Source organism: Haemaphysalis longicornis, unplaced genomic scaffold (assembly GCF_048455015.1).
Source record: "Haemaphysalis longicornis isolate Haplotype H1 unplaced genomic scaffold, Haemaphysalis longicornis Haplotype H1 scaffold_12, whole genome shotgun sequence".
NCBI classification, from domain to species: domain Eukaryota; kingdom Metazoa; phylum Arthropoda; class Arachnida; order Ixodida; family Ixodidae; genus Haemaphysalis; species Haemaphysalis longicornis.
In genome coordinates, this window is record NW_027526225.1 from 95,878,442 (window position 1) to 95,900,593 (window position 22,152).

The following is a 22,152-nucleotide window of genomic DNA, read 5'->3' on the forward strand; positions in this document are numbered from 1 at the left end:
CCTTCCCTTAATGGCATTGCTTAAGACATCATTACGCAATACGCAAAAAATAGCTCGGTAACCTTTTATTTTTAATTCTCGTCAATTTTATGGCTAGTTTTTCGCGGCTTGTGTAGCTGGCCAAACGAAAGAGTCCGCGTTGTATCACATGGGATAAAATGTGGAGGGCGTAGTAAAAGCGTACGAACGTTAGCATGCATAGTGCAACTTGCAAGCCACTCCATTCCTTCGAGACGCAGTGGCCCCCCGACCCTGCGGTGATTTGTCTTTCAAGATAATATAAAACGGCCATTCGCTAGACGTGGCACATCGGAGCCTTCTCCCTGGAGCTCCTGTAAAGCCACCCTGCGCCTTGGAGAAATGCGCTGGAAGCAGCGAAGTTCGAGAGAAACTGGGGTCATGATGGGCCGTTATATTTACAGCACCAACCGTTCATTCGTTAATCAGAAAACGTGATAACATTGAACCGAAAATTCATCGAAAATGGCACACAATAAACAGATCGGGCTTGCGATAGGGCCTTCAGAGATAGGTTTTATGGCAAAATTTGGGCCCTTGATAGCGCGTAAATTTTGCAAAGGCCGACGAAAAACCAAGGTCGTTGGGCTTGATTGGCTGATAAAGAAAACATTTCATGGTTAGAAAACAAGGAGGAGAGAATTCCGGGAAGTATTTAGTGCGAGAAAATTGGTAAAGCTCTTTAATGATGCGTGCGCTAGCTTATTAAGGGTGCACTTTTCTTGCCTAATAAAGCAGGCTTATTATTTCTTACTCTTGTCTGTTTAGCCGCACAAGAATTTAAGACAATGCCGCCACCTATAATGCCTGAGAAGCTCATTGTGTCTTACTGGGAAAATGCCTTATTAACACCCATTTTCGCAACACTAAATGCAACCTATTAAAATTGGAGGATAGATTTTTGAATCGCAAGGAAGTGCTGTGGCGTGATTTTTAAAGCAATATACTTTGTTGGCACGGGCATCAGCTCGATATGCGATAGTTACAAAGTCAATGATTGGGCGCATTCCGTTCGTTCCTTTAGGTTGTAAACTGGCATTGAAATTTTGAGCCCCTTAGAGGCCCACTAAAGACGCGGGCTACGCCATACTTTCAGCTCTAGATAAATACGGTGCACTTAAGAAAAAACTGTTCGATAACTCACATTTACCCTTTCATCTAGTCTTTTCGAAGCAACAGTTCTTTGTAGCGACGAAGAGTATTTATGAAACAGTAAAGGATACGAGTATTTTAGCTGGTTGTAAGTTATAATCTATGCAGGCGCAAACCCTCCACTCGGGGCGCAGAGGCGCTCACGACGCTCTCCTCCCGAGTGGGCCAAGGGTGCGCATCACGCGCCTTCCTCCTCTCCCTACGGGGGGACTCCGGGACGCGCGCGACGGGAGGAATTTGGTGGCTGCTCTTGGCCGTGTTGCACTGGCCATTGTTCTCCACATGCATGGGTCACGTCACCCACCGTGTTGATTTTCGCGTGCCTTGATTGCGTCAGTTCGCTATCTAGGGCGCCCGGTGAGTCTCCAGACATACCCGTCTACTGGAAGGGTTGACCCGCGTCCGGGCTGTGACGGCTTGCGCTTTTTAATAACCGCGGACGAGTGCCGGTGCCGCCCGGTGGAGCCAAGAGGCTTGAAAAGTATAGCGGCTACTATGAGCCCCCTTCTCCTTTCTCAGTGAGCGTCGTGTCAACATACGCAGGCGGACACGCTGTCACCCTGTGCCGGGGTGGGCAGACGCGGTCAGACATTTGCCCTAGGAGCTAGGGGCGTAGTGTAGTTTACTGTTTGCATCGTGGTTGTATGCGTAATAAACCGATTTAACATAAAATTATCACGTCCCTTTGGAGTGACTGACATACGCGTTGCGAGACCCGTCCTAGCCTTGTGCGACTTTCTCGCTCTATCACGTGGTAAGCTGTCTCTCCCCGCAGTTCGGTGCCGCGGGAGCGTGATGACAATAACGACAGCGCGTTAGTCCATTCATATAAAGATACGCCTACAGATCTTGCTGTGCAACTTTAGGTACTTCAAGATATATCGATAAACGTTTTTTTTTCTGCCCTATACGTTAACGACGCTAGACATTGTCCGCAGGCTGGACGCCATCATATCATATTTCCGCTCAGATATTTAAAGAGAAAGAAGCTCGAATATTTTTAAGATATCCAAGACCAATACGCCAGGACTTCGATAAAGAAAAACAGTACAAAAATTTAGCCTACTTCTTTTCCCCTTAACTAAAGCGCTGCTTCTGCCGCAGAAGTAGAAGGCTTCAAATTATCGCAAACGCCGTCCACGCCAGACATTCTTGTAATCAAGCGCCTCAGAGGGCGTGGGGACTTTAAACAGGCCCTCTAGCACTTCCTTCAATTTTTTTTAATCCTACACACTTGCAGAACGTAGTCAACCAACAAATCCGGTACTTAAAATGGGGAGTCGCAAGGTATCTCAGCCGCAGGTAACTGCTCTATTCCCATCAGATAATTTAGAAAATTGATCAAAAAATTTTTCTCTCTTTCCCGGTCTTCGCGTTCTTAAACCGCTGCAATCACGTCGTTACAGCGCTGTAGCGGACGCATTTGGACGCTGTAGCGGACGCTGTAGCGGAGCCATGAAGAGAAAACAAAAGTTTGTTTTATTCGAAAGATTAGGTGTTTCATAGTACCCCAAGCGCTTTCCCGGAAGCAAATGATGCTTTATTCACTGAGAAATAAGGCAATTTAAGCCAAAATTTTAAATCTCCCGCTAAAATTGAACATTCCATGACGTGTACAATGGCGTCATAGAGCCGGTCCATGAAACAGATACTTAGTATGTCGACTCCATATAGCACCCACACGCGGGAGTCGATCGAGACGGCGGCCATTTTAAAAATACTAGTAAAACCTAGTGCACCCGCAGCCCTAGTCATGGAATCGCCTGATCCGGAGAACAAAACTCTCGCCGAGGAGCTCGGGCTTGCATTTAACAACCTCACACCACTAAAACGCTCAATGCTTCTAAGTGCACGAGCGGCAAGAGTTGTGGGATACGCGGTGGACGGGAAAGCGACCATTCCCCGATAACCACAACAGACGAACGCCCAGCCGTCGGCACCGCTGCCTCGTCAGCCCCGTCGCGACGGACGAATATAGACTGGTACGTATGTGCCGTATTTTGATTACGGTTAATAATAGTTCAATTTCAGTAGCCGTATCACTTATGCCAGTTGGCCGGTGTCGTGTATGGAAAGCCGTTCGCGCGAGCTCTCTGTTTCGACCAGAAAGATACGAGCGTCAATGCGCGGTGTTTACGGCATTTTTTTCCCCAAGGTCAGAGCGATTTGACGAAGTCGGCGACGAGCGCCAGCATGTCCAAGGAGTGAGCTAACGTAAGGGTCCCTGCCGTAATCACTTCCTCGGAAATGAAGCGAGCACACTCGTACTTCCTTTAGCTCTCTTTTTCCTCCGTTTGCAAAGTTCACAAAACGTAGCCACTTGCTTCGCCTAGGTTCGTCGTTGGGCAGCACATGAAAGGAGATCTCCTCACCGCCGGGGATGTCGCACTCCCTCGACGATTTGCCCGTACTACATGGGCATTTCAAAACGCAGCAACGAAATTTCATTGTAAAGTACTCGAACAAACTGAAGTTTTCAGTGGTTGTAAACTGGAAACGAGCTCGTAACGACAGCAGCAAGCCAACACCATTCGAAACTTGCGCGACGACTGGCACTATATCGTCGCTTCTTGCTGTTCCTTACTCCCCTCGTTTCTATTTTTACCTTTGCTGGTTGGCGATATGACGGCCAACCTCCTGTGAAGGGATTACGATACGAAGCAAGGTCGCGGCTGTGCGTGCTGGAACGGTTCGTTGGCCCCGAAGAGCCTCGAACCCGAAAATTCGTCTGCGCGACGGCGAGATGTCGAGCTCGGCCGGCGCTAGTTTCGTACGCATTGGCGCACACGCTTGCGTGTTCGTTCGGACCTTCAACCGTTTACTCCACCGTTCTTTGTCATAAAAAGAATGTGCAGTATGTTTCACGGGCATTTAGCTCGCTATGCAAACTGTAAGCCCTGCCTAACATGCGTTTGCTTTTGCCGGCCTCCGCCAATCGCAGAGCATTCCCAAGTGACATCACAGGTTCTGTTGCGGAAAATGAGCTGGTGGGTCGCATGGTCATTTCCTTTTTTCCAAATTATGTAGCTTATTTGAGCGAAGTTTGCGTTATAAGTGGTGTCGTTATGGTTCTAACAAGGCAATCTTTCGAATGAACCAAACTTGTGTTTTCTCTTCATGGCTCCTTTAAAATGTACTTATGGCTCGTGACTACCAAGTCAAATCAGGCCCTTGACCATGGTTACAAGTAGAATTGTAACGATGGTCAAGTAGACCATCGTTACAAGTAGAACAAGTAGAAACTACACACCTGGCATAATAATTACGACAACGATGATGATGCGTGGTGGTAAACAGTAATGTGATGGTTTTTTGGGTCTGCCCCTTCGTGGAAATAAAGATCACAATCACGCTCCTGCCGTACGTATGCCCGGTAGTCTTCGTGGAAAATCGGAACCAATCAGAGGAAGAGGGATGTGACGAAAGAGTGCCTCTGATAAGCATACGTGTGTGATGTCATTACTATTGGAGACAACATTTCATTCTTTGTCCTCACCCCGTTATTCAAGAGCGGGTCGGGATGACGCAATGCTAAGGCGACTTCCCCTTCGACGGACGTATGCAGTAGTCAAATTTTGCTAGGTCCAATCCTATTTCATCTGCTCTGATAAAGGGGCAAGTGACAAACGTGTGCTAATCACTGACCCGGTAGGGAAATCGTCGGCTTCATATATTGTGCGCCTAAACGTTTAACCTGGCCGCATAAAGGCCATTCCTTTCACTCTCGTAGATTTTGACAACCTCCTCTTGCCATTTATACAATAACAGCCAACGTAGCATTTCTCCTCGAAATTGCAACTTGTGCAGGAGAGCCGCCTAAGCTCGGATCTCTAGAAGCCCCTAAATGGCAAAAAGGCGTTTAACTTTCAAGATCTGCGCTATGCCACGCATGCACTGTGAAACTGGTGATGGACTCGTGACGACACACGGACACCTCTATAATATTCTCCATACAGCAAACTATCTACATCGCTTGTTGTGAAGGAAAACCTTCGGACCTGTGGTGCGAAATCCGGAGAAGCAATTTGGGAATCGACCAACGCTTCCCGCTTTTTTTCTTCCGCGCTCACAGACACAAAGTAGCACAAAAGACACAAACACTTCCGGCGCTCACACGATTGCCGGTTTTCCCACTCGTTACTCCCGCTGCATAACCAATCAGCAGCGCTTCGTGAATGGCTGCAAGACATGGCCACGACGAAGCGACAACGCTTTCGGATCACGCACCCATCCTTCCTGCAACAAGCTGCGTCCGCCCGAGAGCATTTTCCGCCCCACTGTTTCCAGCGCTTTCCTTTTGCAAGGCATAATAGCTATGACATGCGGCGCCCAAACTACCGCTCGGACGTAGGGGCTTTCACGCATTCTAGACAGTTCGCCCGCGAATCGCTCCACAATCCCGAAGCGCCGGAACGGAGGCAAATGGGTAATCCGTGCACTGCCTGCTTTGCTCTCTTCCAGTGTGAAGCACTCAAACGGCCCGCCTTCCTGAATGCTAAATGCCAAGTGGCCACGCTGATGTTTCCCGGCTGCCAATTTGGACTTGCAGTTTCCCGAGAGTTGTTTAGAGCAATCAAACAGCCCATGCGCGTTGCACACAGAGAAGCGCACGTAGTGGAGAGAGAGAGAGAGATAACACTTTATTTAACAAAGGATTAGCGCAGCTTGGTGGCCAAAGACCGTAGAGCTTCGGTGACTGTGGCTGCCCGACCCGTTAGTAACTTCTGGAGACGTAGTGGAAACATGATGCGCGGTCTATAACCGAGCTCGAAAAATGGGGGCGTGCATGTGGTGGCCTTGCAAGTACTTGTTTTGTTCGGGAAGTACAGAAACCCAAAAGGAAATTTTGGAAGCTTTCTATATAAATAAAGGGGGAAACAATTGCGTCAGTGACAAGTAATTGCTCCTGTCTAGCCAAGAGATGAACTTTCTAAGCGCTGTGGTTGCTTGATAACATTTCGCTCATGCCACGCATGACTATTCACACATGCGCAGTGCTGTTGCCGGAATGTATTTTTAGCCGTTCAAGCGCCTTGTTCGTTCAGTTGTTAGTGTCAGCTTGTCCCGTCATTTGCTTCTGTGTCTTGTGTTTACCTCTAGTTTTTATTCCATTCGTTCTTGTTTCGTGCTAGCTAGTCCTCCAATTGTGATTTATGTTACAAATCTAATTATTTTAAAAGTGAAGTCCCGCCGTAACATGTTGTGTTGCACTCGATGCCTGGCGCAAACTTCCCTCTACCGTTAAATATCAGTGAAGCAAACAGCAACGCCGCTCAGAAAAACCTAACTGTGTGAAGGTTCCAAAAATCCCGGGCCATCTCTGCTAACGTGAAACCTGGGGAGCGGCGAAGCATGCGTTGTTGAAGTGTATTCTTGGCGCCTTAGCGTTTTTGCCAACGAAGATGAAACCATTAGAGGGTAGAATTATAGAGTTTTGTTCTAAAAATCACTTGTCTTTAAACTACGAAGATATTAAGCGCGAGGCGTAAACGAGTGTTTTAGGGCTGTGACTACATGAGACGATGCTTACGACGACATGAGACGCCGACCGCCCCAGCCTCTAAGGGTGGCTTCGCCCCTTATACACGAACAGGCCAGGGTGCATCTCCGATCGTTCCGTAGACCGAATGATTTGGGGGACCGGCTTTAGCTTCTGACGTACTCGCGATGAATTTGAATGTGATCGTTCCTGTGGCGAATAAACAAGTAGCGGCGCCATGCTATGTGTTGTATCATGGTTGCATCATGCAAGAGATGACGACGGTAAGAAGGCTGCGCAGCGTGCGCTATCTTTATCCCCAAAGTTTTGAAAACGGCCGCTGTGCAGCTTGAAAGGTCTTCTGACCGATGCTCTTGCGATCGCCTTCAAATTGATCTACAAACGGGTAGTATAGCGCACGCTTTCTTATTACATCTGGAGCGCAATGTTAGTTAATAATTCCGACCTTCATGTTACCTCTGGGTCAACAAAACCGCTGGTGGGAGATACGCACAGCTCTACACACAGCTCTTCCGCAGTGTTATGGAAGTCGACGTGCTTTTTTTGTTTCTTCTGCCGGTTTTCCCGGCGCTGTTGCTGCAGTGTTGGCACAGTGCGCCGCATGGCGTTATCTTACACCAGATTACGCCTGCCTTCAGTTATCGCCCCTGGGTAGGGGGCAGGGATTTACCCAGTTCAGGCGCCATCTCGTCTCCTGCACATCGATCTGGGGCGGTATTCCCGTGTTTTGTCCCTTTTGTGTCCCTTTCAAAAATGTCCCTTTTGAGCGAGCCCTGATTTGCTAAAAGCAAACAGCCGGATGTGACGTAACACAAGCGCGGCGGAGCTATGAGCCGTGGCTACTCGGAGCAGTCGATTTGGAGCAGACGATTTTTCACCGCCTTATTGTTGGTTCACTCGCGGAACAATAAACACATAAAAGATACTCTGATACGGTTTCAGTTCTTCAAAATGAGTTTGCAAGAACAATTACGGTATTTGAAGCGAAGGCCCACTGCTTAACCGGAAGTACGTCACGCTGAAAGGGACACAAAAGGGGCATTTTCAAAAGGGACAGTTACGAGAATACCACCCCTGGTGGCGTTTGAACAGCGTTCTGGCCAGTAGGAGCATCTTCCCTGCGGAAACGACAAATGTATGCTGGGTCGAAGACTTGCGGCAAGGGAGCAAGGGGCCATGAAAGACGACGACCTTGGTGAGCACTACTCCCACAAGCCACAGGCGGAAGAGCAAATGAAGATCAAACGCCTGAAGCACGGGGTTTAGCTCAGTGTCGTCGGGCAAATCGTCAACGTGACGGTCGACGTTGGCAAATGCGAAGGACCCTTCCGTGAACGTTTTCGGCGACGAGAAAATCTACGTCCACCGTGAAAACAAGAAAGTGACGATGTAAATGTACAAGTGTAATACTTCGCTTTACGCGATTGGTTACTATGTGCGAAATCCGCCATTTTTACCTGCGCCTTCGCTCCGATCCCAGCAGCCCAGTAAGAAACACCATAATTGTTGGGCGAGTACACATTAATGCAAAACCACTATTGTGAACCACTACCTACGTAACCATGCAAACCCCTATAATGTAACCTTCAAGCCATGCTACGAATAATATGACCAATGCCTTTATGATTTTCGTTCTATTCTGTTTTATTTCATTTGTTATTCTTTGGTTTTTAAAAATGCTATTTGAGTGATTATCTTTATTAACTCTACTATAACAAATAATTGGGTTACTTCTGATTTTGATTTTGATTGTGGGGTTTAACGCGCCGACGCAACGCAGGCGATGAGGCGCGCCGTATTGGAGGGCTCCGGATTAATTTTGACCACCTGGGGATCTTTATCGTGCGCCGAAATCTCGTACACACGGGCGTTTTTGCTTTTTGCCTCCATCAGAAAAGCGGCCGCCGTGGCCGGGAATCGAACCCGCGACCTCGTGCTCAGCAGCGCAACGCCTTAGCCACTGAGCCACCGCGGCGGGTAATTGGGTTACTTCTGCCAAATACTCATTGTTGACAAATAGTGGTGTTACACGGTTGGCTCGTTCTGGGAATGTTTTAAATCGTGTTTCTAATGTTTTGTATTACTGTCTTTTTTTTTTCAATATTCGTTTTTTTCTGGAGGAGATGTGTAGGATGCATGTTTCCAATTTCGTGAATTCGTGTCTGTAAAATTTTTATTTAACATTTTTATTACTCTTTGGGGGGAAATTCATTCAACCAATTATCACAATATCCACTATTAAACCAACTATATATGTTACTTGTCCCAACTATGTATCATTTTTGTGCGAATAGAGGGCGTTGCATGATTCTGGCGGATGACATACTCGGAAAAAGGATGCTACGCATTAATATTTTGCAACTTACCCTCGCGACGCTACGTAATCGGGGTTCCGTTCCCGTAACCCACGTATAAAAACTTTCACCATAACTATTGTAAACTATTTGAGCTGCCTTAAACGACATTAGCCTAACGTCGGTAAGTATCCATAGCTTTTTGTATCGCAGGCTTTTACCCCACTCATCGCTTCTGCTGTAACCAGCGGCAACCTCGGGAGCTTCGCTTACAGATATTAGCATTTCGTCACAACACCCCACCACCCGGGCTGTCAATGAATTTAGTGATACGTCCCCACGATCAATGAAGCACCCCTCCCCACTGAGTCATGTTTCTGCGACTATCTTTACTGCAGATGTAGAAGCCATAACATAATCACCTTAAGCACACTCCGACCATTCTCTAGCCCGTATTCTGCACAGATGACCAATAAAAAAAACAGCTTTCATCGTAACTTGACCCAGATGGAGCACCACTTCACGAAAAAGCCTTATATAAAAAGCAGTTGTTTTTTTGTGTTTCTTGGGCAAGCGGCTTGGTATTTATGAACAGTTTTTTGACGGTTTCTTCCGACGATTTCAAATCACTAAACGTCGACTCCACGTATGCATTAAGTCTTTTAGTCAAGTGTCTGGTTTCCAGTCACAGGCTGTTAACCACGGGCACGTTGCACGTTGTCAAATTCCCCCACTGACGCACGAATCGCAGTCTTTTTTTCGTGCGCCCACTATAATAGTGATCGCAAACCTACGTAAGTTCGTTTCGGGGGATTCGGACGGGGAGGGCAAAGTGACTGAATGATCTTATCAGGTTTTCCCGTATGGTGAAAGCTGAGCGAAGGAGAAGAACCTGCGTGGTGGGAGTGAGGTTTTAGCTTTCGCCACTGCAGTTGAGTGCCCCGGTCGGTCGGAAACTACAGGTACGACGGCCTGAAGATGGGGTTACGGCGGCTGTACATGCATCAATGTTTTGTTACTAGGTGTTTCCAGCATCGCAGGTGCATTAACAATGATGTCTTCAAAATTATAGAAACAGTACGTAAGCCTTACGTAATACGAAGTGAAATTCTCCCTCTATGCGAGCGCCACCACTGGCGGTGTTCATTAGTCCAACCCCTCCCCCCGTTTCAAAAAGGGTGGCCCGTATCTGCTCTGATTCACAACAAATGACGTGAAAGGCCAACAAGTTTCTGGCGACTCTGCCAAGTAACCGCCAATTTTCTCCGTTCCCACACACCATCATGCTCTTCGCCATCTCTCGTCTCTGATTAGAAACACAGTAACGGTATTTGGGTCAAGTTTGTTGGCAGTACGCTATACGCTAGCAATATATTAGAGAGTTTTAGCAGTCCGTCCGTTCCGTCACGTACGTTGCTACCGGGTTGCCGGGACCCGTCTGCGCCTGCGCGCACGGAAGGGCGAGGAGGAAGGACGAGGAGGCGCGGACATGGCGAAGGCAGGCCCGTGGAACTAATCCCCCTACCGTGACGAATGCCCGAGTGCCCAGACGGGTCCCGGTCAACACGCTACGTACCGGGCGGAACGGACGGACTTCTAAAACTCTCTATTGGTGGTATTTGTTTTTGCTTGGGGTATTTCAACTAGGAGTAAGGGCCTTGAGAGCGTTCCCGGCTATATGAAAATTTTAAAGAACGTTACCACAGTTTGAGGCAAAATCTGTAAGGCTTATTTTATTTACGGGCTGAATGTGATGGTTGTGCCGCCGCTGAATTAGCCGCGATGTTATGGCTGCGATTAGTGTACAGTCAAATCCCGTTATTGCGAACGTCAGATTAACATTTTTTTCAGATTGACGAACATTTTTAAAATCTGCTATCAAATCCCCATTAATTTCTATGTAAAAATATTTAAATACAGCGAATTTCAGAAAACCGATTATTTCAGAATAACGTATAGAATTTTATCATCCTCACATAAAACAACACTTCAAAATAACGAATTCCGTGTGTACGAAACTTCTCGTGTTGGTGTGAACGATAACTAATGGTGGGCATGTTCAACTATCATCATCAGCATACTAAATGCGTGTTAGCCAGGGCTGCAGCCAAGGCCCAAGGGTACCTGTACTGAGGCGAACCCACCCCACCGAGTGACGGCTCAACCACCACCGTTTTCTCTATTAAATGTTTCTTCTCTCTCTCTCTCTCTATCGCAATCACCTCACCGGCGCTTTGGGGGGGGGGGTCTCGCCGCCATGCTAGCCTCTGTCGCCGTCTTTGTTCGCCGTGGACAAAGCGCCGTGGACGCTGCAGTCACCTTTGAAGATTATGTGCAGTGCGACTATGAAGCATGCACGTCTGTTGAACTCACGACTGAAGGCATCGTCAACACCTTTCGTCGCGATGACGCGTCCAGCGACGAGGACGACGCTGAGACAGGGCCAGCAGGCTAAGGCGAAGAAGCCGTGTCTAACGCCGATGTTTTGCAGTGCGTAGCAAAAATGCGCATTTTTCGTAGCAGGCGCACCAATACCACCGAGGCACTGCACAAGAACGTGGAGAGCTTCGAATCGTTCGTCTTGCAAGGATCACCGATTTCTTCGAATAAACGTGCATCCAGACCCGCGTTAGACGCTAACGCGATTGCGCGCGTGTTCCCAGTAAAGGTAGATAAATGCTTTTGTTACGTTCACAATTTTTACCGCGCATTTTTATTTTTTCACCATAACGATTATTCAAAAGAACGAACCATTTTTAGCAATCCCCTGAAATTCGTTGTATCTAGATTTGACTGTATTACTATTATAGTTAAATGCCATGTTCAAAGGGTGGTGGTGGAAAACCCAAAGGTTGGTTGTCCAAGACACGCTAACGTAAGAAATAAAGTGAGATTTAAATAAGGAGAGTGTCAGTGTCCTTGTGTAGCCGCAGAAGACGTATTGGCATCAGTTCAACAGAAATGATGGCAGTTCAAAGGCGTTACGGCCAACGCATCTGCGGCGATCAGACGTGAGCTTAAATTCGACCAAACCCAAATAATTCGCATGTTAAAGGAAACGTGCAGGGCTAATTTTGCCTTATAGCAGCGGCCTGTTCTATTCGAAGCACGAAAAGGATAGGGGCATTACGAGGCTTTGGAAGACCAAATGAGGCTCCTATGAAAGAGAAGACGGTCTTGCTTTGGCGAGAGCGCCAACCACAAAGAAAGAGCCTACTTCAAGGCAGCCGTACGGGCGGTCATGTCGTGTTCTGGCGCTTCGCAGCGTCTGCGCCTCGTCAAATTACCGCTTCGGTTTCGGGGTTCCATAGCCTTTTTATAGGCGCTGATCATTTCTCTCGTATCTTTTTCTAATCGTAAGAGTGCTGCTTGGCTAATGGTGCGAAAGCATCGCCATCATCGGAAGCCCGTACACCCGCGGCGGAAAAGCCGCTGGTAGGGCATTCTATAGTGCGCGCCTGAGATATAAAACACAAGGAAAATGTCTGAGGACACCTTGGCACTTCTTATGGGCTGTGATTGCGAAAGCATAAACGTATAGATCAAGGCCTGAGACGTTTTACTTCCGCCTCGATTTGTGGAAGGGCTTTGAAATCTTGCCTAAATTCGTTTTAATGGTTTTGAATAGCTTCGATCGGTCTCCTACGTATTGCGCAGGTGGGCGTTGCTGCGGCTGTGCGATAATAGAGTTGACGATGAATTTGCCTGCTTGTATTTTCGCTAGTTCGGCTGCTTTCTTCCACGCCCTTACTTCTTCGGCGTAGTACTGGCTGTACGGCAACCTCCCGGGACTGGAGAGGTTAAGCTCGCGTAATGGAACGCATGGCTCTATGGAACGCTTTCCTGGAATACGTTTCACGACTTACGACGCCACCACCGGTTCCTTCCCTCAATGATGCATTTACGCTTTGTCATTAAAACTACCATAGTTTGGCATTAAACTAGTTTGACATTAACTAGTTTGACATTAAAAACTTACCACCTCCCTTCGCGGGAACCCCTATGTAGATGCGACGCATAGTGGGTTGACGTTGCAGCGTTGGACAGAGGAGGAACGGCGCTGGAACGATGGAGCGGAGCGGCGCAGGCACCGCGTTTTATAGCGCGCATAACGTTGTGGGGACGCGCCGGCGCCAGTGCGTCTGCCGCGGCTATGACGCTACACAATCCAAAACAATCCACTTTAACCCAATCCAATCCAAATCCAATCCAATCCAATCCAATCCAAGCCAATCCAATCCAAGCCAATCCAAGCGAATCCAATCCAATGCCCCTCGCGAGAGAGTGTTCGCTATTGGAGAGGAGAGGGGGTAAGCGGCGGAGAGCGGCGGAGAGCGAAGCTGGCGCGGCGAGGAGAATGGGGGAGGAGCGGACGCCGACAGCAACGACGCCGACGCCGGATGGAGGGACACGGCGGGTGAATGAGATGCGTGGCATCTAAAAATGTGTGCAAGGATTGGCAACGCCTGGGCACGCGGACAGCCGTGTGGAAAAGCGGAGAGGGTAACGGCGGTAGCGGCGCCGCTTAGCCAGCTCCCTGCCGATCAACGAAACGCAGCGAAACGTGCGAGGCAACCAGCTGTAGCGACATAATATGCCCACCACGCCGCTACACTAAGTCCTTGGGTAGTGGTACGATGTGCGCCGCAAAAAAAATGAAATTTGAGACAACACGCCGAAATTTACCTCTCACAAAATTATTTACGTTTCTTATATCTATGATTTATGTAATATTTATACTGCTGTGTTTTGCAGACGTCGCTTTATTTTTGTTTGGTTTTCCTTCTCCATATTTCATTCGTCCGCCGGCAAAGAGCTAGGAGCGCCAGCGTGTGTTCAGGTCGCGTTAGGTGGAAAAGCTGCTGGAAGCCTTCTTTTTTTAAGTGCGAATGCACTTAATGCAATTCTGGGATGCCAGATACCCACCGGTTTCTTTAAAGGGTACAAGCGTCCCTGGAGCCTCTGGACGCCTTGGACGTGGGAGTAAGCGCTAGGAGCTTGACCACAAGCAGCCATGGAAGGCTATGTGGGAGGTCCCTCGAACCCCTTCGGGCGGGGTCAGGAGCCGCTGGGCACCCACCAGTCAAAAGGGTACAAGCGCCCCCTGTATTGCTTCGGCAGGGGATAAAGGGCTTGAACTCGCTCTACCACTGCGGCATATGTGGGAGGCTGCTGCTCCCCAACTTCAGCCGCTGGCCACCCACCAGTTTGAAAAGAGGGAACGGGCGCCTACCATGCGGGACTCCTGGAAACCGTAATACCACGCCGGACCATATCATTGGTTACAAAGAAATAATAGGTACTTCGGTACCGCTGTCTCAGTACAAAAATTGTTGCAAGCACCCCCTGAACACGCGGTCCATTGCTTGGGAAGTTACCCGACTTCGTCGGGAAATGCCCCAGTGGAAGGGGTCGTACCTTCTAATGGGTACAGGCGTCCCAGGTCGAGTGTGGACCCTTGAAAGGGGAATCCACGCTTGGAAAGCTGTCTTTACCCTTGCGAAGGGCCCCTGACCCTTGTCAACCTGGCGGGGCCCCCGGCCATCATGCCGCGTTGCGCCATTGCCGGGGGGGAAAGAGTCTGGCGGCATGTCCTGCCACCGGCGGTTGCGAGTTGAGCGTCCACCGTGGCTGTGGAAAGTACCATGTGCATTCGTGTGTCTTGGTGGCGCCGGGAACCTACCGGTGAAGTAGGTACAAGCGACTCCCCGGCCTTGCGCTCGGCGCTGGTGTGGGACTACAATGCTTGGGAAGTTCACCCTGCTTGCACGGGAAATCACCCCCAAGGAAAGGGACAGCTTCAAAAATGCAGGAGCGTTTTTCCTGACAAAGCTCAGCGAGGTAAGGGCAAAGTCAATGCTTTACATCCCCTTCAGGCTGCCGAGAGTGTGACATTTCGTTTTCTTAGCCGGGCACTCCGCTCGCATTACCATCAGTAGCATACCGTTGCAACATCGGTTCACATACCTTTCCTCATGTTGCGACGAAGAGAGCGTTGGTGATAGTTTTGTGGTTGATATTAAAGGGAAAAATGCGTGAGCTAGTTTGCGAACATGATGGCATGCATGAGGGAAAAGCCCGAATGACATTGACTGCGCATTATCAACCAATGAGTGGTCGAACCGTGTCTTCGTGAACCCGTAACCATTATTTCTTTTTTCGGTTCAGTTTCAGTTCGGGTTCAGCGGGCTCAAAAAATAACGGTACAGGTTCGGATTCAGTTCCGAAAAAGAATACGGGTTCGGTTTCGGTTTTCGGTACGGCTCAGTTCCGGTTTTCGGTTCGGCTCGGTTCCGGTTCGACACAGAGGAAAAAACTTACTTAAAATCGCCATTTGGTTGCCGAAATGTGGATATCCAGAATTTCGTATGCTCAAACTGTCCACCGGAGCGCTTGTTTACATTAAAGGTGCATTTAATGAAGCGTTGCAACATTTTAAAGCGCACTCGTACTGACCTGCCTGAGGTTGTTTGGTGACTGGACAAAGAAGCTAATCGACTGACGATTATCCGATGTCCTTATTACGCACGGGCTGCCTTTCTGTCGTACCCACAGCAGCACCTCGCACAACTGCATGCTTGGTGAGCCCAATTTACTTAGGTGCATATCTGCATCACATTTCTATTATGCGCCTTATTTCTGGGCGTGTGACAGCGGCATAAATGTTGTAGCGAAAAATTGTTGGCTTCGCTTGTCGTCGGTTTCGGCATAAAGCGCAGTCAGATCACAGTCCTCCTAGCAGAAATACGATGCTCACCGGCTTATCCTAAATGCGTTCAGACGTTTTCGTACGTTTCAGCCAAACGCATGTGCATGTGAAACAAGGACTCAACCAACGACTGCGTGTACTGGTTCTGCGCCGGGCTCGTGAGGGTGGGATTCTACAATAGGCGCCCAATTTTCAGAAATGAGCTTTAAAGCAACTGCGTCACTGTAGCAAATTAAGCCCGCGAATATGCGTCACGCGTGTGCAACAAAAGTTCCTTACCAGGGAAGTGGAACGTGTTATATGCCTATATGCGGAACGGGGGCTTAGAACAAGGCTTTCAGCATCTCAAGTCTTGACACTTCTTATACAAGCTTGTCTTTTTTTTTTTTTTTCTGGGAAGCGACGGTGTAAGGGGCGAGAAAACGTTGCGCAACAGTTACGTAACTGTTCTTCAGTGCTTACAAAGCTGGTTAAAAATGGATTTCCAAAATACCTGAACCGAACCACCAGAAACTTGGAAAATGAAATTCCAGTCACGTGCAAACACAAGACTGCAAGCTAAATTGTGTCAAAAGGAAGGTACCGCTACCGATCAAGCATTTCCAGTGGTTCTGACAGCCAGCGCGGGCAGAGAATGTCCTCCATTGACGTCACGGATGGCGTACAGACCAATCAAAAGCGTTCAAAAAGAAAATGGGGTGCCTCCTGCAGCGGAGAGCGCGCATTCTGCGAGAAAAAAAAAAACATTTGGAGTTGGTTATATATGAGAACTTTAAAACTGTTATTCAGAATCAGCGAGCCTTTAAAATGTGAAAGCATCTTGTGGCCCTCTGAAACGCAAAAATCCGCGTTCCTAGAAACGAGGTGCCTAATTCCCATTCTTTGTGACGTGCGCCGCTGGAATAAGAGACAAAGAGAGGGAGAGCACGCTGTCGACTAGGCATTCTGCACAGCCACGTGGCAAAGCGAAGAGGGCGGCGGAAACTGCTCGGCCGAGTTCCTCTCGCTCTCCGGCGCAGCGGCCGCCAGTAAGCCGGGGCGCTCGCGCAAACGCTGGAGGCCCAGCAGCGTCCATATGGACGCTTTCGCATTCAAAACTCGTAAGAAGTCCCTGGGAGACTTTCTTGCTACATTTCCCTCACCAGATACTACGAGTACGTTCATTAATCGCCGGTGTCACGTACGAGGCGCACAGCGGCAGCGCTGAGACCGCACCAGTCGTCGCCTCGGACCCGCGTCATCGTGTCTCGGTCTCGTTCGAGCTCACGCACCGAGTGAGGTTCACCGCTCCCGGAATGAACTTCAGATTTGGTTTCCCTATATAACCGCTTCACGTTCGCGACGCGGAGCCATTAGTCCCTACACAGGCCTTGGTGCGCTCTTCCGCCCGTAGAGACGTGCGGGGCACGCCTGCGCTGTAAACGCGGGGTCACCCAACACTCGCCCATGCGTGCCAACGCTAGGCGCCACGAGGTCCCCGCTTCGTCACGTACGCCATCGCTAACGAGCAGCAACAGGAGTGGCCCATGCAGCGACAGCGTAAACGCGGCCGTCTACAGTGTCGCCGAGAGATAGAGAGAGAGAGAGGATTCTTTAATGAGACCGAAGAGGTCATTCCCGCATAATGCTGGGCTGGCTACTTCAGATGGTTGGTGAACATGTGATGGGGGTTAAATGTTAACACGAATATTAGAAATAAGAGAAGGAAAAACGAAAGGAAATTCACCAGACGGACACACGCACACACATTTAAAAAAAAAAAACTCCCCCCACTTCCCCCAAGGGGATCGTGCGGAAATGGAATGCATTGGGTGCATCGATGAGTGCGCTGCGGCAAGCAGTAACGGAGAGAGGCGTGCGCTCCACTGCATTTATATACATTTTCCGAGCGCAGCGAGCGGAGAGAGGGTACGCGGAGAGGAGAGAGAGACCCGCGCAACACGCCCGCCCCGCGCGCGAGCTCTCTCTCCCGCCGAGCTCCGCGATGCGAGCGCCCTCACACGCCCGAGCGCGCTCCTCCTCTCCACTCACTCTCCGCTACTCCGCCCGAGCTCCGCGATGCGAGCGCCCTCACACGCCCGAGCGCACTCCTCCTCTCCCCTTGCCCTCCGCTACTCCCGCCCGAGCTACCACCTGCTCCGGTTGCTAGGCGCGCCACAGCTGTTGCTAGGGGCGAGGAGGAGCGCGGAGAGATAACACCTGCGGCGCACGCCGACGGAGCATGACAACCCCCGACTGTAGCGGCGCGGGTCCACCGCGCCGAGACGACGCGACGACGACGAAGGCAGAACTACGAGGCGCGCGCTCATGTGCGCTCGCGCTGGAGGAATGCAGGCGCACGCCGACGGAGCACGACAACCCCCGACTAAGAAATGCATTCGCATTTAAAAAAACGACACAAGCAGTCATCGAATCGCTGAAAACTGATGAACGGCGGGTGCCGCCAAGAAAGAACGCCGCAGCGCCTACGAAGCGGCACGTGCTCGTGGGACTGCTCTGGCTCCACAACGCTGCCGTTTTCGAGCCGACGGGAGTCCATCCTCTTTAGCTTGTGGTGCGTGTGGCCGTATACCGTCTCAAAATCCACCCGCCGACATGAATGAATGAATGAATGAATGAATGAATGAATGAATGAATTGATCAGAAAATGGGAAGGAATCTCCACTAGCAGGCGTAATTCGTCACACCTACAGGGTGGACACCGGAAAGCCTGTTGGTTTGTGTGTGGGGGGGGTAGGAAGGGGGGGGGATCAGACAGGCAGATAGGAGAGGCAAAGGAAAGAGAGGCTAAGAGATACTAATAATATAAACACACACACACTCACACACACACCAGGAAACCAGAAAAAGGAAGAGATAAAAAGGAAAAGAAGAAAATCCTACGTAGCTGCGTTCTCTTCTCACGTGGGCGTAATTGCGCTTTTTTAATTTTTTGCTGGTCGAGAAGGAAAACTAAAGCACCCGTGTGGGTGCGATTTCGCCACGTGGTAAATATCTGGTTGGGCTTCGTTGGTCCACATCAGTAGGCCCCGTTCGTAGTCTTCCTGAAGCTTCGATGCGTAGAACACCGATTTGGGCAAAACGCATTGCCGCACATTCTCGGCCGCAGCTAAAGTTGCCCCCCGTATTGTTACCAATGGTGGAACAAACGGAGCTCAGGGTGCACTTCGATGTATCTTAACCGCTACGTGGCACATATTCCACGTAGCGCTTAAGATAGGCAGGGTGCACTTAGCCGTATCTTGCAGCAAGATGCGGCTAAGTAAATTTCACGTGATAGTCCGTGACTATCGCCTGCTTTGATCGAGGTGGCTGCGAATAGTTTTAAGGGGAGTCACTCGGGCGGAGTAATTGCCGGCACGTCTCGCAAGGCTAGGTCCGCCATTCTTTTTTAAGTACGAATGCACTTTAAGTACGAATGCATTTCGTCCACCAGCACGCCTGCTCAGCGGCTCGCGCGCTGCACTCGCATAAATGTGTGTCTTATTTACATTTTTACGCTTTTAAGTGCGAATGCACTTTATAAGCGACCCCAAACCATCCACCGCCGGAGGCGGCGGCGGCGTCCGCAGTGCTCCTCTATATTTAAAAAAGAAACAGCATCCGGCGCCAGGTTTCGATCCGAGGACTTTGCGGCCGCAGCGCGACGCTTTACCGACCAAGCCACGGACGCGACGGTGATATCAGTGTTAGTGACGCGCCTTATATCTTTAACGCATTCAAACTACGTCGTCAGCGGCGTGCGTTGGCGACTCAGCGGCGTTATAGCGGCTTGATAACTGCGTGGTGTACACGTGATACTACAAACCCGATGGAAGAGATGGAAGAGAAGGCGGCGAGGCGGTGGGCTGCGGGGGCCGAGCGCAAGCGCCGCAAGCGGGCCGACAACCGTGCATTCGCACTTTCACATTCTCCCCCTCGGGAAAATGCGGGGGAATTTTTTAAATGCAGAGCATTTCAGTAACTCACGATGTCACCCGTGTTGACGTCCGTAGTCGTAGTCCGCACCCCTCCCCCTACACTATATAAAAAAAATACTATCCGGCGCCTGGTTTCAATCCCTCGACCCTGCGGGCGGAACGCAATGTACATGGTGCTCTACCCACTGCGCCACAAAGCCGACACAGAATGGGAGGCTACGAACGCGCCTTATATCCTTGACTCATTCAAACTACGTCAAGAAGCTGCTAATACAACGCATTCACTACCACCAACTCCCCAAACACTAAACGTTAACGCAATACACCCACCCCCTATGCGACGCATTTACTCGAGTCCCCCTCGCGGGGAGATGGGCCCAATTTTTTCAGAAGTATCTGTCATTCTTTGTTCTCTTTCTCTTTCTTTTTAGCGTCTTGTTTCGGCATGAATACTCAGCTAAGTGCTAACTGCTGGACATGGCTATGCTAACAGAAAATGTGATGGAAGCAAACGGCTGTCGGAAAAAAAAAAACGATGGCAAAAATGTTCCTAACAAAAATATACCTTCTGAGGATGCCATGTCCCAACGACAAAACGACAGCGATAGCAGAGCCTGATGTGTGCTAGCCGCAATGCCCATAACTCAGACAGCTATTTGAGATATGGCCACTTTTTGCGGCGAATGACGTGGCTAAACGTCTCTAAATTATTACTGACACTAAAAACAGCGCAGGGACAAGGACGGAAGAAGGGACATACTAGAGCGCTGTAAAACTAAACTAAAGTGGTGTACGAATGCCCACTTTCATGCGGACGAGTTTACGTAGGCCAGACTGGTAGATGGCTGGATGATCGCCTTAGATAACATGCCTACACCATGCGCACAGGAACAGGCAGCAATCTTGCAATACATTGCAAGAAATGCGATAAAAGTGATTGCCACCCAAAGTTACAAGAAACGCGCGTTTTGAAACGCTATCGAGACGCTCGCTCACGGGAAGTATTGGAGGCCTCACTGATTGGCATTCGGGAAGAACAATGCGGGAGCAGGCCATCAATTGCCCTTTTGGAAAGAGAGGTGGCATATCTAGCCAGTTGAACCTCCCTTGTACCAGATAGCAAGGTTGACTCCAAGTATCATTGTTTTATCCTTGATGTAAGCTTCCATGGCATATTGGAGTGATATCTTATCCTTGAACGGGCGCATGCTTGCAGCCACTGGTTTTTCCAGGTATTTAATGTCGTGTAATAAATCGTACTTCAGTTGTTCGTCAGCGCTCTAGTTTGTCACTCCTTCCGTCCTCGTCCCTGCGCTGTTTTTAGTGTGAATAATGTGTACCCAACTAGCCCAACGTCAAGCCTTAGTAAGTTATATCGCTAAATTATCTTTATGTGACGCCTCCAAATGAAAAGTCCTGGTCCTAACAACGGGTGCAAGACACAAACTGAGCGCATGTTTCTTGGAGTTCGAAATTATTGATACCCAATGAATAAGGAAACAAGATAAGCCTGCGCTGGCGTTGACGCTGTGGACATTAGATATCTCTGGGCGCTGAATAAAAACACAGGATTATTCTATACTTGGACATCTCACGACACTTGCATTATGCGTAAAAAGATTACGCCGCGTTTATTCAGCTTCAAAGAAGACGTCGAAAACCAGAGTACATCTGCACTACGGCTTTCATAGCACACAATAAAGAATGATCGTCAGTATTGAGAACAGAAACAATGTCTTGAAAATGAAACATCGCCTTTGTAGGGCCGACGTGTTGACATGTGCCGGTAATCCCCTATTCTGCCAATTGTCTCCGCTTCTACAGACATTGCAACTGATTTCCTTCTTTCTTTTTCTATTTTTTTTTCGGAAAGATAAATTGAACGCACGAAAGAGTCGTACTGTATATCTGTATTTTCCAACACAGTATTTTTTTAAAACGAAAAAGCCCGCAGCGAGTCAGGCGCTGTCTTCAGTGCAATCGCCGACACGTCAAGCATTAACGGCAGACGTTCACACAGAAGCAGAGAGCAAAATGCTCAATGCCCACGAACAATGGGAAGGGGGTGCGGGTTGTTTCAAAACTGCGTGGAGTTCTTTCGCGCAAATGTGCTTTCAGACAAAAGGATTGTTCGCACTTCAATGATAGACAGTCAAAGCGACACTTCGTCAAGCAAATAACTTCTCCGAACTAGAAAATGGGTGGAAACAGCCTACTATGTGCAACTAAAAGCACAATTGCAGCTTATGCTTGCAAACCACCTTGGCTTTTACGATAACCATCTCGAAGAATACTTAATCTGCTTGTCTTTCGTGCTCCCTAAGCGATTTTTAAGTATATTTTTTTTGCAATTCTTGACTTTTTCATATTGAATACGAGAGCTTTAAGGCAGCTGACTGTACGGTTATTTTGTCAGTGCGTATGCAAGCTAATCGCAGTGAATGTTTGAAAAGGACGAGTTTGCCAATTCTTCTGAGTTCTCGCGAACGGTTTTAGTGATATTTTTACACTTTTATAACCAATTTTTATGCTTTAATACATGTTTCTTCTTTTACTCAG